We start from the raw sequence: 15454 nt of genomic DNA on the forward strand, positions 1-15454 counted from the left end.
TGTAATAGTGGAGGGATTGCTTCATTAGGGAATTCCAGGTGCCAGTGAAATAAGCTTCATAATAATTTTGCAAGTTGCAAAAGGATTGGATGAAGAATTAAGTCCATTATTTCACTGGTACCTAGAACTCCCTAATGAGGAAATCCCTCCATCATTACATCCATCCAGATGGAAACCCAAATTCTAGACAACCTACCATTGGGGTTATCCTCTTCATTATGAATCAAGTTTATTCAACCCTCATTTGTAGGTGACATTGTACTGGCACTTTGTTAAACCAACAAAAACAAAAAGACTATTGTCCATGGAGAAAGGTTCAAGAAATCTTTCCCTCTGGAGACCTGGTAAATATTCTGTGAAAAGAAGATGTCAAAGAAATGTACAGCAACACAATTCTTCAGCCAGTAGGGCAAGGGTTTGATGTATAAAGATGGTCATGTCATAGAGCAAGCTGAGAATTGCCCTTCTTATCTGGTTAACCATGGGAAGAGCTTTGGGATCTGCTTTAGTAATATGGAACCATATAGGAACTGCAGGACTCTTCTTTGAGATGACAGAAAGTCCTGTTATTGAATATTGAACCAGAAGAGCTGATGGCTGAGTTTACTTTTGGCTGCAAGTCGTGTCAGAATTATTTTAACCCCATTTCCCAGAGTGGTAGAGGAACAGGATTGCAAGGGCTGGCTACCCCTCAAGGTAGCATTCTCTAGGGAGAGCCCTTAGGGAAAGAACTAATATTCAACATATTCAACCATAAGCACATGCATCTAAAATGCATGGCCTATACAGGCAAACTTGAATGGAGGTTCAATTGGCATCTTTTGAGTTGTTTTTTTCCTGATCACAGACTGCATAGAAGTGACTCTGTCAACTTGAGAGGACTGAAAGTTCTATATGGTCACAGCTAGCTGGGAGCCATAGGAACATTCCCTGGTAATTACCATGGTGATTTTAAAGAGAATGCCCACCATCAAGAGGCTTACATCAAAGCTGGGTTATAGTATCAGAAAACACAGACTAGGAGTTGATGGGCAGTGTGAAGCTGCCCCAGAATGTTGTGTTTCTAAGAGTTTTAAATAGCCACTTCCTGAAAGAATGTCATAGCAGTTATAAATTCATTTACCAAATTCTCTTATGTTGTTCTTTCTTTTTTTTAGGTTTTTTTTTTTTGCAAGGCAAATGGGGTTAAGTGGCTTGCCCAAGGCCACACAGCTAGGTAATTATTAAGTGTCTGAGACCTGATTTGAACCCAGGTACTCCTGACTCCAGGGCCAGTGCTTTATCCACTGTGCCACCCAGCTGCTCCCTTATGTTGTTCTTTCAGTGCATACTGTGCATTCTTTTTGTAAAGGAAATAAATTCCTGTCCAATAAACGCAGAGGAAATAAATGTCTATCTAGCATCTGATTCAGACTCTATACAGAATGCCTTTTTAGTTCCTTCTTTAGGGAAGATGTAGACATGAGCTAAGTTTGTCCCAGGAAGGCCAAGGCTTGAGTGAATGGGGTGGAAATGATGATTAATGGTCTGAAAAGTTCAAGTAAAGGGAGTCTAAAATAAAAGTAAAGGAGAGAGAAATAGGTTAGGGGATAGGATGGCGGGAAACACAATTAGCAATAGTAACTGAAAAAATTGAAGATAGTTTCTCTGATAAAGGGCTTATTTCTGAAACACATAGAGAACTGAGTCAAATTTATAAAATTAAAAGCCATTCACTAATTGATGAATGATCAAAGGATATGAACAGTTTTCAGATGAGATTATCAAAGTTATCTATAGTCATATACAAATGTTCTAATTCAGGGGAGACTAGGTGGTACAGTGGATAGAGCACTGGCCTTGGAGTCAGGAGTACCTGAGTTCAAATCTGGCCTCAGACACTTAATAATTACCAAGCTGTGTGGCCTTGGGCAAGCCATTTAACCCCATTGCCTTGCAAAATAAAATAAATAAATAATAAATTTTAAAAAGAGGTGGTGTCTTATATCTGTTAGATTGACTAATAGAACAGAAAAGAAAAATGACCAGGATCCTCTCAGAAAAAAAACTGGAAAATGTTTTATGACCTGATGCAAAGTAGGATGTAGGATGATCAACTGTGAATGATTTAGCTTTTCTCAGCAATGCAATGACCCAGGACAACTTTGAATAACTTACAATGAAGAATGCTTTCCATCCCCTGAACTGATAATTTTCAGAATACAGACTACAGAATACAAATACAGAATACAGACAAATTTTATTTTTCTTGAGTTTTTTTTTTGGGGGGGAATCTATGTTTCCTTTCACAACATGACTGTAATGGAAATGTTTGGCTTGACTGCACATTTATAACCTATATGAAATTGATAACTTTCTCCATGGGGGGGAGGAAAATGGGGAAAGGGAGAGAATTTGGAAGCCAAAAATTTTAAAATGAATATTAAAAATTGTTTTTACATGTAATTTGGTCAAAATGTTAAGTAAATATTAAAAAAAGAGAAAATCTAGACTTCCCTTCTTTAAAGGCTAGTTGCTTCTATAAGGATCCCAGTTGTATCAAGTAAATGGGTTCTCCCTTAGCTAGAGGGCATGGGTAATATCATTCTTTAATATTACAGAGGCATTTTTTAGAATCATTGATTCAGCTGAGCCAGATGGACAGGATGGGCCCATGGCTTTTGTCCAGACTCATTCTTCTTTGGCCCTAATTGTTTTCATATCACTGTGCTAAAGTAAGAGAAAAACATATTGTTACAAGCAGAAGTGGGAATCTGTGTATCTTCTCTTCACCCAGTGATAGAGATGTATCATGCCCAGTAGATTCCCCCTTCAGAAGCCTTAATTCCCTTCATCCTTCACCCACACTGATTACAGAGCATTCCTATGTCACTACCCTCAAAAAAGATTGGAGGGCACAGCTCTGGCTGGTACTTCATCTCCTCAAAGGCAGCCTTCCACCTGGATCTCAGCTATGCTTCTCATTCATTAGGGCTTCTCTTTCTTTCTTTTTTCCTCTCACGTTCTTTGTTTTGGAAAATGCAGTCACGAATCAATTTATTTGTGTTTGTCAGCTTTTCTTTTCCCCACTTATCCAGATATGATAGACTGGTTATGTAAACGCCTAAACACAGACTTAACTGAAGACAAAAGCACATCGGCCTGCAAGCCCACACAGATCTAGAGGTTGGTAATTCTTGGGGGGTGAAGAGAGGAATAGCCAACATGGTGGGGGGAGTGTTTGATTTTTAATCCTCCCTTTTACTAAGTTGCTTGGAGCACTTGGGAAGAATCACCTAATTAATTACTGCTGCCAACCTCCTGGAGAGAGATCCAGGCAAGGACAGAATTGAGGCGTGGGACTCTGGCTAGAATCACCCCACGAGTCAGGAATAGAACCCAGGTGGCCTGACTCCCAAGTCACCCTGGATCACAGTGTCTGTAGCCCCCTCCTCCCCTCCCCTACCAAGCTATCTGCCTACCTTCTGTTTTAGTCTGGCTTCTTCTCTGTCTGTCTCTGCCTCTCATCTCCTCCCCTGGCTCTGGCTCTTTTGTTATTGTCCCTCATCCAAGGGCCCGCCATCACAAATTTCAGGTGATATGGCCATTCCCCCCCACTACTGCCTCTATAAGACAAAATATCTATTTCAGAAACAGAAAGTGTTTTCTAAGGCTGACTTGATTATACTAAACCATGGAAAGCAGATTATTGGTTAGCAAGAAAGTAATAGATAGTATTTATCCAAAGAAAACAGTCATACTTCAGAGGTGGATGGCATCTATTGAATTGTGAATTATTAAACTAATTCACATGTATTGCATAAAAAATATGAAAATCATGACAGTGTCTTTTACAACAGGTCATGTCTATTCAAATGAGCTTCAAAGGACTATCAATTCCTTATCCTGGATTTTTATCATATCCAGGATGAAAGAAATGAGGGATCCAGCCTCTGGAACTTGGGTGGGGGGACAAAAGTAGATTTGCTTCTGTGAATACACATTGTATTTTCCTTCTTCAACTATAATCTCCTTGAAGACAGGTCTATTTGGGGCAGATCATTCATCTTAGCAGGAGTCAGCTAGTCTACGGTTTCCTTTGATCCCACAGTATTTGAGTTTGCATTCCCAGTTGGCTTCACAGGACCTTGAATATTTTTTTGGCTAGGCAATGGGGTTAAGTGACTTGCCCAAGGTCACACAGCTAGGTACTTATTAAATGTCTGAGATCAGATTTGAACTCAGATCCTCTTGACTCCAGGACCAGTGCTCTTTCCACTGCTCCACCTAGCTACCCCCATTGGATTTTTTTTTTAATTTGAACAGGTGGTTTCAGCAGCATGGAAAGCTATGCAAACAGTGAAACAATCCAATAAAGGATGAAAATGAAGGTTCCTTCTCTTATATAATTTTGTCTTAGAAAGTTGTCAGTGACCCAGGGATACAGCACAGTGGACCCATGGACCACACACTGGTACTTTTCAGAGGCAGTACTTAAAACCAATTTTTTTTTGTTTTTGCAAGACAAATGGGGATAAGTGGCTTGCCCAGGGCCACACAGCTAGGTAATTAGTAAGTGTCTGAGACTGGATTTGAACCCAGGTACTCCTGACTCCAGGGCCGGTGCTTTATCCACAGTGCCACCTAGCTGTCCCTGTGCCACCTAGCCGCCCCTGCGCCACCTAGCTGCCCCCAAATCTTTTCTTTAAATAAATATTTCATTTATATTTCCAACTACATACAATGGTAGTTCGTACCAATCACTTTTTGCAAGGCTTTGAAAAACCAAGTCTTCCTGACTGTGAATTGTCTCTCTATGCTATGTTTCCTTATACCCTGAGTTTGGGGGGACCAGATCTATGAAGAAGTATTCACATTATTATAGGATCCAATGGATTTTGAGTTGAAATGCACTTGAGTCCATCTTGTCATATGCCTTCATTTTACAGATAAGGAAACACGTCCAGGGAAGTTCAAGGACCTGCCCAAGGTCACATCGGTAACAAGGGTAAGACATCAGATTTGAATCCAGGTCCTTGACTCCCTAACACTTTTCTTCCATTGTACCCCACTGTCTCCTGGAGATCTCCCAGCACTGAACCTCCATCTCCCAATATAAATCTGGCATATATTCAACAAATTCTCTGCTTTAGAGAGTTTCCTGGGGCACTGAAAGGATGAGGAAACTGTCCAAAGCCACATGTCCAGAATGTCAGAGCAAAATTGGAACCCAGCACTTTCAGACTCTAGAGTCATCTTTCTGTTCACCAACCCTACCTCTCTTCTGTAATCTATAGCATCAATATATTGATAAATTAACATGTTCATATTTGAACAGCAGACAACAGCAAGGATTAGAAGTAAGCTCCTGGGTTCTCTTCATTACAAGAGGGTAGAACCATGTGAGCTATTTCACTGTCTTCTGTTATTTAATCTAAGAAATCTTGTAGTAAAATACTGCATGTCCCAAACAGATCCCAGAAATGTCACGCCAATTCCATTACTTTCTCAGCCTCCATCACTTCCCACTTTTCTTTTCATTTAACCTTGCTATTTGCTTACAGGAGTCCCAGGAAAATAGGTCTTTTGGGGCTTGAATGAATGCTCTCTACTCTGCCAGTCTGGCTGGAGTGCTTTTCTGATTCCTGTCATCTCAAAGAGGGTGAATAGATCCATCTGGGGGATCACAAAGGGATGAAGAGCCAGAACTTCTCTGCTGTCTAGACGGCAATCAAACCCATTTCACAGCAGGTGCTAAACAGTGATAATTAAAGCTGTTTAAGGAATCTCCAAAAGAAAAAAAAATCCCAAAAGAGGAAAGGAAATGTTAACTTTTTTCAAATAAAATTTCACATTTCCCCTAGCTCTCACTTCAGTCTCCATAGTAACCAGGGCCCTTAACTGGGCTGTTTCGTTCAGCTAATGGATTTTCAGAAAGAACTGATTAATAGAGGAAAGTCCAGCCCTCTCTCTTTCTGGGACCCAGTGCCTAACACTAGCTCAGCTTTTCCTTCTTTCTCAATCTTCTTCTGCTTTCCCCCTCCCTCTTTTCAGCCCCCCCCATTCCTCTGGGACATTAATCATTCTTCACAACTCCCTCTTCCATACATTTGACATTTCCTAAGAATCCTTCAACAGACATGATGGGCTGGAATGGGAAAGGAGACAATTCTCTTAGGTGGGTAGGCCACACGATTTGACACATGATTATGTCACTCACCAAGTCAAGAGGGAGTGAATTGTGGGAATTATGCTTTCCATCGAACCTTCTCTTTGGGTCAAGCAAAAGGAGATCACACACACACACACACACACACACACACACACACACACACACACACACACACACACAAACTCAAACTAGTCTAAGAGCAAAGATATGGAAAAAAACAAGGATAACTCCATAGACTAGACAGTCCAGTATTCATCCATTCTGGAATGCTATCAAGAAATTAGACATTGATCTTATTTCAAATCTTTCCCCAGCTTATCCCTAAACTCTTTGTTTTCCTTTGAGAGATAGTCATGTCTTAATGCAGTTCTCTTCACTGCTGATTTTTTTAAGGAAGAAAAAAAGAGAAAGATGTTCCCTTGTCAGTCCTCCAAAACTTTATTTGATCCCATCCCCTCTTGTCTCCTACAGAAGCTTGTCCCATCAATCATTCCCTCTCTCTCCTTCTCTCATCTAGTGTCTCTCATAGCTTTTACTTCTTTTGTTGCTGCTGCCTGAAAACATCCTCTCTCTTCCTTCCCTTTTCAAAAATGTCCCTTCCATCATGCCACACTCTCAAGTGGTAGCCCTAAGGAGAGCTACCATCTTGGATTTGGAGTCAGAAAGGCCCAAGCTATAATTCTGCCCCCAGTGTTTGCAAACTGGGTGACTACGAGAGCATCTCTTGACATCTTGGAGAAATGATTTCTTCATCTGAAAAAGGGAAGAATTCATTACTTCAGTGCTTCTAGAGGGTTATTAGGAGGATGAAATAAGATAATGATTAAAAATGATTAATGCATTATAGAAAGGTAAATCATCATCATTATCATCATCTCTTCTCAAATTCATTAAATTCTTAGTATTTTGTGGAATCAGCTGTCTCTTTCTTAACTAAATAATCACAACTCAGTCCTTCAGAGACTGACTTCTGACTATCCTGGTCTATTGAAATGGCTGTCTCAAAGGTCATCAATGACCTCTCAATTGTTCCATTTATTAGTCTTTGTTCTTACCATTTTTAGCCATATTGTAACATCACCAATCGTGCTCTCCTGCTTTCCATGGGCTTCCCTAGTACTATTATTCCTTGGTTCTCTTACCACCTACCTGATCACATTATCTGGTTCATAGTAATTCTCCTCTTGCCTCCTAAACATGGGTGTCCCCAAAGATTGCCTACCCTCTTCCTCGATAATCTCATCCAATCCCTTAGGATTCATTTCTAGTAAGATAACTCCCAAATCTATCCCGATGACTTGAAAATAGGATGGCTATATGAAGTAGTGGAGTTATGAAGATTTTAGTTTCAAGCTTGGCTCAGACTATGGTTATTGTGTCATCCTGGGCCAATTACTTCTCTTTCTTAGCTTCCATTTTCTAATCTATAAAATTAAGATAATAATTGCACCTATTTTAGAGGATTGTCCTGAGCACCAGAGTTCTCATAGCTAAGACATTTTGCAAGTCCTGAAGAACTCATAAAAGCTACTTTTTGTCTATACATTCAGTCTTCTTCTTCCCCACACACCCAAGTACTAGCCTCACATTCCCAAATATCTGTTAGACACCTCCACCTGGGCAACCCATTGACATCTGTGAGTCTTACCTCCCTTTCAAGCCCTTCATGAAATCAATGACTAAATCCTGTCTAGCTTACTTTCTGTATCTGTCCATCCCCATCTGCTCCTCAGATGATCATAACCAAGTGTAACCTTTCATCCCCACTTGCCTCAACTATTGTATAGTCTAACTACTTTCTAAGTTTCTCTCCTCTCCCCTCTCTAATCCACCCTTTGTAAAGCAACCCATGAAACCATGAAAAAACATAGATCTGTCTATGTCTCTCCTTTGCTTATGAACCTTCAATTGTTCCCTTTGCCTCTGGGACAAAATGTAAACTCCTTAGCCTAGCATAAGGGCCACCAAAAATAGCTTCCCAAGTATAATAATTTTTATTGCCTAAAGAAACATGCCACCACTTCTTCTCTAGCTTTCAGGGGTATCAATTGCTTCCTCCATAGCTCAGGTGCCCTCTTACCTGATTCATCCCCTCCTTCTGAAGTATGCTCTGCCTGCTGCAGTAATCCTTGAGCCTTGGTCTCCCCTTTTGTTTTCATCTCAACCATTCATTGAATTCACAAACCAGACCTTCCTACTTGTCAGAAACTTCACGTTCTGTCATGCATATGTGGCCCCATGCCACCCACCCTCAGCAAAACAAGGAGTGTGATTAATAAATGCTTATGAATGGGTTCACAGGTAGCTCTTCTCAGATCACTCTCTAACCATATCCTCTCCTCCAAGTAGTGAGCAAGTTATTGCAGGGCAGATGATAGAACACCTTGCCTCTGGTTGTCTCTCACTCCCAGCACAGAGTCAACATGCAAGAATTATTAGGTGAATAAACCACCTTGAAAATGGCAGCAAAAGCACCAACAAAAGAAGCATTTCAAATCATTGTTTTTCCACCCCTAGTTTCAAACAAAAATCCATATTAAAAATAGTGAGAGAGAGAGAGAGAGAGAGAGTTGGGAGCAGGGCAGAAATAAATATATAAAATCATTTTTAAAAGGCAGCCAAGAAAATGTGTGGCTTGACAAGAGGCATCCGAGAATTTTAATTTACCTTTCCCATGTTCTCTTTGAGTGTATTAAGCCTGGTACTGCCTCTCCTGCATTATAGTGCTGGGGATAAGGCATCCCAGGGGGTTGATGGCTCAGAGGCTTTCCTTGTTTGTAGCAACTACGGAGGGCAGGGAGAGCATGGAATGGATAAGCACCCTGTTTTCTATGAAACCCAGTTATTACTTTTTTCAGTATCTTGGAATCATTAGAAACTCTTCCCAGAAGAGTTCCTAAAATATGATGACAGATTATGGATCCCATCCCCTTGACAATGAAGTTGATTATTTCCCTTTTTCACCAAGTGACTTGCCCAAGGTCACACAGCTAGGTATTTATAAAATTTCTGAGGCTGGGTTTGAACTCAGGTCCTCCTGACTCCAGGACAGTACTCTATTCACTGTGCCACCTAGCTGCCCCTCAACAATAATTCTTAATATTGTACCCAAGGGTCAAATTAAAAAAAAAAAAACAAACAATTCCTCTCCCATATTTTAGCCCATCAAATATGCAGGAACTGCTATTATCCTCTATCTACTAAGCAACATTTTATAAATTTATGATCTTCTCTTCTCTCATTGATAACCTTGCTAAGACTGTGTGACTATTATTCCCATTTGAATGATTTGGAAACTGAAGATCAGAGAGTTAGTGGACTTGTCAAGGATTATTTGACTGGCAAAGTTATTACAGTGGGATCGGAACCTAGAGCTTCTGGGCTCCAAATCCATCATTTCATCCACTATACCATTTCCCCACATCAGTCTTCAAGTAATACTGGAGGACCCCTTGTTCAGTAAATTGTGGAAGGAATTCTTCAAAACTGAGTTGAACTAGAAGGCCACTGAGATCCCTCCCAGGGCAGACATTCAACAACGCTTTACATTTGTCTCTTCTGAATTTTGCACATGGATCCAGTTTGTGGACATTTTTTTATATCTCAATTCCATCATCTAATATTTTGACTATTGTTTCCTTTTGGGGCTAAATCTGAGCTTTTGATGACTATGGACTCTCCCTAGTCATTGCAAGAATGCTGAGAGAGACTAAGGAGAAAGCCCTGAGGAAACTCCTTTAGGGCCCTCTTCTAGAAGGGGTAATGACCAGTCAGATGATCATCTAGGCCAGATCTTTCCAATCTGTCCACAAAGCCAAGCCACTAAGAAACTCTTATAAATATTTCCCTGAAAGGTAAGTAGAACATGTCTCTGTCATTCTCCTGCTCTATCAGCCTAATAAGCCTGTGAGGAAGGAAAAGTACATAAATGCTGTGTTCTTAATGAATAGTCCTAGGTCATAGAAGGAAGTGTTTTCTTTTTTTTTAATTTTAATTTTTTATTCTCATTTTGTACAAATGTTTTTACGTTAATAAAATATTCTTGTTTAAGAGTAAATGAAATACCCCCTCCCCCCATAAATATAGACTTGCTTGAGCAATAAAGGGGAGAGAAAAAAAATTAAAATTAAAAAAATAATAGTAATAATTGTAGGTATGGCCAGGTGGTGCAATGGATGAAGCACCAGCCCTGGAGCCACGAGCACCCAAGCCCACATTTCTAAGTGGACAGTAAGAAAGAAGTAAATGGGGTTTAAGGGATTAAAATTCTACCTTGAAGTTAGGAGGAAGAGGGTTTTCTAGTCCTGCCTTTGACATGTAGGGTCTATGTGACTATAGATGAAACATTTAACCCTGCCATTTCCCATGGAAACTTTCTAAGACATGCTAGCCTACCTGCATCAGTGAAGCAAAAGTCTCCATCAGGAGTCACTGTACCAATAAAGTCAAAAATCCGGACCAAATAAAACATAAAAACTTGAAATATGTTAGATGGGAAGCAAAGTTTCCAAAAAAGAATTTCCTCTACTTTGGATCAGGAATGGAATGGAATGTTGCCTCAAGATCAAACAAAGCTCCCTAATTTTACTCATAAGGAAATTTTGGACCAGAGAGGTTGTTATTTGCTGAAAGTCATAAAAACATTAAGTGGTGCTAAGGGAAAATTGTTGGATTTATAGTTCAAGGACTTGACCTAAATTATCAAGTCATCCCTTCCAGTCTTACATCCAGGATTTTAGTAACAATAGTGGCAAAGACCTGCCACACCCTTTATGTGGCCATAGCTAAACATTCACTCTCTCTGAAACTCAAATTCCTCCTCTGTAAAATAGAGATTATCATGCCTGAATCATAAGATTTTTGTGAAGATTAAATAAACTACTATAATCAAACAACTTTCCCATCTTTATCTACTTATACTAAATGTGTGTTTTCTTCTTCCTGAGATATTCGATAATATGTCTTCTTCCCACACTCCATTATGTTCTCCTGTGGCTCACTTTCGGACTCCTTTTACTCTGATTGTGGTTTGCTTAAGGATTAGATCTTAAATCATCTCAGCCTCTTCTCATGTTAAAAAATTCATAGTATTCCAGCCCAGGTCTCTGCCACAAGTGACTTTTGAATGGATGGGGCTACACTTTCCCCCTGCCTCATGTCCTCTCTTTTTACAACTGTTCCTCAGTTCTGAGTTCAGTTGGTTCAAAAGGCTGACTTTTGAGGTTTGGGTCTCTGAAGGTCCTAGGAAGAAAAGTGGAGGTATGATGCAATGTTTTTAGGACAGAATGCTACCCACTAAGGTTCTGGCTGTGGGGTTCACAATGATTCTATATCTGAAATAAGGCACTCACTGGCTATCTGAGCAGTCTGGAGCTATATGGCTTTAGAAGGAAAGAGAGAAGTTGAGGACTGGCAGTGGGTTTTGTTGATACCTGTATGGGTTATTTAGAGACATCTCCTTGACCATAGCAGGGTTTGTGTAGACAACAATTCTTGGATTGGGATCTTTGTGTTTCTTTGTTTTAACCTTTTGGATTCTATGTATGCTAAATCACAGAAACAGCTGAAATTGCTTTACATTTAGCATTTGAGTTTGGTTTTGGAGAGGTTTGAAAGTTTGAGGGGATTAGAGAAATTATCTAGTCCTCCATCTTTCTAACCACATGACCCTAAGTCCATTTTGCCAACTATATCATCATCATCATCATCATCATCATCATCATCATCATTATTGTTATTATGGAAGTTTCATTAACCAGGAAAAGGTAAATTAGCTGAGGACACAGCCTATTTATTGAGAGTTGTTTATTGCTGTTCTTTAGTTGTTCAGTGAAGACCAACTCTTTGTCAACTTGTGAATTGTAGCAATCCAAGCTGTTGTATCCTCCTCTCTCTGTCAAAGTCTGTCCAAATTCATGTTCATCCATGTCACTACCTGGCAGTCTCATCTTCTGTCATCTCCTCTTCCTTTTGCCTTCAATCTTTCCCAATATCAGGATTTTTTCAATGAGTCCCATCTTTTCATAAGTATTTATGAGTCAAAGTATTTAAATTTCAGCTTAAGTATTTGATCTTCCTATAAACAGTCTGAATTAATGCTCTATAGGAATTGTCTGATTTGATCTCTAAAGAGAGTCTAAGGAAGTCTCAGAAGTTTTCATAAGCACCTCCACAATTCAAAAGCATCAATTCTATGGTATTCAGTTTTTCTTATAGTTCAGTTCTCACAGTCATTTATTGTTCCTGGGGTAAAAAACCATCTTTGACAATATGGACCTTTGCCAGCGAGGTGATATCTTTGTTTTTTAGTTTGCTGTGCAGAGTCATCATATCTCTCTCTGTCTAAGGCCTCATTAACAATCTTCAGTGATCTTTAAGCCCAAGAATAAAAATTCTGAAACTAAAAAAAATTTTTTAAAAATCTGAAACTGCTTCCAATTTTCTCCCTCTATTTTCCAGGAAGGGAAGGGATAATTGGCCATTTTTGTTTTGTTGTTGATGTTTTTATGTTATTTCAAACCACCCATTCATTGACTATACCCAACTTTAGTAACAGAGGCATTGATTAGGACTTATTTTCTTTTTTATTTAAAAAAATCCCTATCACAGTAATCATAGTATATATTGCCCCTTCTATCCATAAATACAACCATTTACTTCGGGGTAGAATGTAATAATATCAATATCAAGAATAATAATGATGATTTATACAGCACTTCAAAGTTTGCTAATGTTTTACAATAATTTCTCATCTGATCCTCACCACAATCCTAAGAGGCAGGTACCATTATTATTGAGATTTCATAGATGAGGAAATTGAGGCTGAGAAAGAGACTAAGTGACTCTCTTAGGGGCATACTAGTCAGCTAGCATCTGAGGCAGGATTTGAACTCATCTCCAAGTATATTATTCTATCCACTGTGTTAGCCTTTATTATTAATTAGGACTTGCAAAGTGTCTCATATGAATAATCTAAGATACATATTCTTGTGCAAAGTCAAAGAAAAATAGTTGTTTGTGACAGCTTTGGTCCTGAATCCAAAAGTCAGAGAGAATCAATGAACAACGTCAATGCTGACAGATACTTGCTCTAATTATTCTTCTGGAATAGCAAAATAGATATAAAAAGCATCCAAAAAACTTCCCAAAGTAAACATTTTTGCATTAGTTTTAATTGATACCTTTGAAATAATTCATTAAATGTTCTCCATTGAATTTTTAAAATATCTAAAACTTAAATCCAGTGTCCACATTCCATATAAGGAAATGGAAGAAGATTGACACTTCTTGTCAAGAAAGAAAAAGAAAACTGACAAATATTCTCAGATTGCATAATAAGATTGAATCTTACAAAAATACTTCACAAATAATTGGGTGTCATTTCAGAGAATGAAAGTAAAGACTGGTAATAGATAAATGTTATACAGTGTTTATCAGACGTAATTGATGCTGATTTCCCTTCAAATGGACCCTATAAAATCATTAAGATCCAAGAATGTAATTTAGAGGGTCCCCCTATAGGTGGCATCAACATGAACTCAACCAAGATCATGCCAGCAAAGAACCATTACATTGGAAAGTTCATTTACTTACAAAATTGGAGTAGTTTATAGTAATGCAAGAACAAGTGATCGCTACCACAAATTACAGAATAGGACAGGAGTCACCAGTTATTAATCAATGCAGATTTTGAAATATATGTAGATATTTATATCTACATATAGATATATTTAAATAGATTCATAGATAGATATAGATATAGATTATGCTAGATGGCAAATCCCCCTTATTTTAATACAATCTTCGAAATATTTTGAAGATTCAATGAATAAACTTCCAAGGGAATTAGAAACAAGTCCATCAGTGATGAACCCATTGCCAACAATCACCTGACCTCAACATTGATCCTTAAAAATTCAGAACTTAAGAAAAAAGTTCAAGAGCATTTATTAAGGGAAACTCTATCCTAAGTTTGAAACATAAAGAAAAAATTATATGTACCTTCCCTCTAAGAGCTTACATTCTTTTGTAAAAAAAAAATGTTACCCTCTGACCCTCCTAGAGAATCATCCCTTACAACAAAGAATTTTGAGGAGAGAAAAAAGACAGAAGAGGACATATTTCATCAAAAAATGATCAATACATCAAAAAAAATCTGACATTAAATGCAATGTTGCAAGTCATGGATCTTCTTTCCCCAATCCCTAAAGAGGAGTAAGGGGAAGCAGCTTTTCTTATCTTTTCTTTAAGGCTAATCTTATTTTGTCATTGCATTACCAATTGTTTTATGATTGTTCTTTTCATTTATACTATTGCCATCATTGTGTTAATTCTTCTCCTGATTATTTCCTTCACTTTGCTTCAATTCCTATAGTTTTTCTTGATATCTAAATATACGTGTCCATCATTTTTTTACATTTCTTAATTTTTCATTAAATCCATGTGTCTCAATTTGTTCATTAGCCATTCTTCAATGGATGGGCACTGTGTTTCCATAAGAACTGCATTTTCATAGCTGTCACCATACCTTATTACTTATAGCTTCCAAATTCTCTGGAGTACTCCAAAAACAGACATGTAGTTGAAGAGATAAAAACAATTTGAGAACAGGAAGAAATATACCTCATCCCCATTTGAAAAGCTTAGATCCCAATATTTTGACTCAATTGCAAAAAGCAGTTATTTTATATGTCAATGAAATATTTCATAAACTCCTAAATGTAAAGAAATAAAATCAGGAAAGTGACTTGTCCCAGGATGCTAACTATTGAAACTCCATTGAACAAAACCAGAAAAATAATAAAGATGTTCTCAGAGTTTGTACTGAGGCTGAACTTACTTTGAAATATTTTCAATATTAAAAAAGTCATTTTATACATCAAATCAATAGTCCATTATAGCCTCAAACATAAAAGGACAATCATAGGTTTAAGACTTATTCCAAGATCCATGTGAACTATATTGAATATGATATTCAGAAATAACAAGAAACCAAAAACAATTCTAATAATTAATCACTTAAGTGGAGATACACATATAGGAATATGTATATACAAATAAGAATATATATATGATTATATATAAAATTTTTGAATATTCATATGTGTGTATGTACAGAGTGTCCCAAAAGTCTTAGTTCAAGTTTAGTCTTTTAATAGCAGAAAAATGAACTAAGAATTCTGAGAAACTGCAAACATATGTGCACATGTATTCATATATAATATGCCCACAAACATACATCTATTACCATTGTGTGCACGATGAATGTATGTTGCAAATTTGGCTATGAATACATGTAATTTT

This window comes from Macrotis lagotis, chromosome 2 (genome assembly GCF_037893015.1).
Source record: "Macrotis lagotis isolate mMagLag1 chromosome 2, bilby.v1.9.chrom.fasta, whole genome shotgun sequence".
Lineage (NCBI taxonomy): Eukaryota > Metazoa > Chordata > Mammalia > Peramelemorphia > Peramelidae > Macrotis > Macrotis lagotis.